The sequence below is a fragment of the Brassica rapa genome, unplaced genomic scaffold (genome assembly GCF_000309985.2).
Source record: "Brassica rapa cultivar Chiifu-401-42 unplaced genomic scaffold, CAAS_Brap_v3.01 Scaffold0659, whole genome shotgun sequence".
NCBI lineage: Eukaryota > Viridiplantae > Streptophyta > Magnoliopsida > Brassicales > Brassicaceae > Brassica > Brassica rapa.
The window spans coordinates 17,613-20,000 of NW_022610599.1; positions in this window are offsets into that span (position 1 = coordinate 17,613).

Here is a 2,388-nt window from a genome sequence, read left to right on the forward strand (position 1 = left end):
CTAATAATTTGATCGTTTAAAAAGTAGAAGATGAAAAGGAACAGAGTAGAAGATTGTCTGATAATCAGGGAAGATGAAGATGTGTTTAAGGCATTGAAAGGATGGTCGACATCTAAAAGTAACATATTTAGTATTCTTGTTGAACCTGGATTCACTGCAATAGCCTAGGGATTTCACCAAGTGGTTCTTATCGAGTTATAGTAGCAGTTATAAGATTATGAAGAGGGTTTCAGATAGATCAGAAGTGTAAAGAATACAGTAAGTGAAATCATTCTTGGATTCGGTGAGTGTGGGTATTTGAGAGTAGCACCCCTGGTTCGAATCATGTTGGTGTGATTGATCGTGCATGTTCTTGTTTGATTGTTGCATGGTTAATCAAGTTAACATTGACCAGACTGGAGATGTTACTTTCGCGTATGGCACATCACCTAACGTTCCAAATTTCATGTTGCTGTTATGGGAGAAAGCCAGATAGAAAATGTTGAGATGTGATAGTCTACAGAGACAAGATTGCTAGAAAAGGTATGCAGACCGCAGATCACAAGAGTTGTGCAGAGTAAAGAATTTGGTTATCGTGAAAGTGTTTGCTCAGAAAAAAAAGAATTGTTTTAGAAAAGTTGGGGAAATCCGCAAATCTATTATTTGGTCTGTACCGAGTTGTTCAGAGTTGAAATGGTTATCTGTTGACCAGAACTTCTTTTAGTTATGCTATTGGTGAGCCGATTTTGCATAATCTTATATCAAACCCAGTATGATAGAACTACTGAGACCAGAGAAGTTGTAACCCTATTTAGCCTATCCTAAAGGTCCTTTGCGGATAGGTGAGCACCATATCAGAAGATTGGAGAAAAGGAAAAATTTGTAAAACTTCAAGTATTTGGGGAACCATCAGTTGTTTTGACACGGGCAGATGAGGATAAGTTCAGAGTTGGTTATCTTAAACTTCTTGCAGAGACTCCAGTGTTCAGTAAAAGTCTGTACAGCTATGTTTTGAGAATTCGGGGACGAATTTTTTTAAGGGGGGAAGAATATAATAACCCTCACGAGCCAGTTAATTTTTGGTCGAGAAAAACTCCGCTCGACCAGTTTGGAGTTGGTCGATCAGATTTAAAAATAAAGTCGACCCGGTGAATTAATACCTCGACGGGACTGTCTTGTGGTCGAAAGGCCTCTCATTGATAGTTCTGGTTGAGTGTTAATAATGTTGGTCGAATTTATTTAAGCTAGGCAAGCTGAGTTGAAAGCAAGACGAGATTCGAAGGATGATAAATTTTAGTCGAAAACTGTCCGAAATTGTCGTTAAGTTTCTTAACTAAATTCCGACCAGTCTAATACCTTCACCAGCTATTCTGCTTGCTTTCTCAGTAAATCAGTCACATGAGCTGCACCTACCTTCTTTCTTGCTTCACTAAAGTCACATGAAAGTCACAAGCTGGTTGCTTGTTTAATAAAAACAAAATAATCTTTCTTCAAAGGAGGGAAAGGACAGCAACTTGCTTTGGTTTAAGTACACCCTCAGCTGAAGCAACCCCTCATGCTATAAAATACCTTCTTCTCTCTTCTGGACGTCCTGTTGCACAAGAAAAACCAGAGAAAAATTCAGAGAGAAAGAGAGAAAAAAAAGAGAAAAATCTGTGAGAAAACTCATGCAAAAATTCAGAAAAAAATCAGAGAAGAGAACTGAGCATGGACGACCCTTTCTCACCCTTCTGTTAATTTAATCAGTGTGTTCTGGTGTGGTTAAGAGCTGAAGGTTTGGTGTTCAAGATTTTAGAATCACCCAAGTTATTTAAACTTGGATTATATCGGTAAGAACATATGGGTTTGATGAGATCAGTTTTGCTTGAGCTTCAGTTCTTGTTAGGTAACCAAAACGATTTGGTCTGTTTATGATCTTGAACCTATCATGGGTATCTTGTTCTGATCAGGTTAGACGTGTGTTCAGATTGAAGTTTATATCAACCAAGTTCATCTTAAAGCTTGAGGAAATCGGTAAGCCATAGCTGCTAGTTCAGAGAAGTTTTGTTTGGAACGAGTGGAATGATTTGTTAAGCTCCCTGTCCAGATTAGTTTTTAAACCTGTATGTGGATTGATCTTGGTTCAGTTATGTCCCTTAGATATTTTTTAAAAGGCTTAGCTGAACTGAATTATCCTTCAACCGAACTGAACTGCTTTGAACTAAGCTGAGTAGAGTTTCTGTTGGAATCAACCTGACTGATCTTGTATCAACACATTCTGAATCAGGAGTGAAATGGAGTTTTATTAGTTGAGCTCGAGTCTAGTCTTCCCTAGCCAATCTCATGGAATCAAAGGTGAGTCTAGATAGATGATTGATGAGTAGTGAATGAATATTTCTTGATTGAACGTACTGATTGTAGATTATTGAT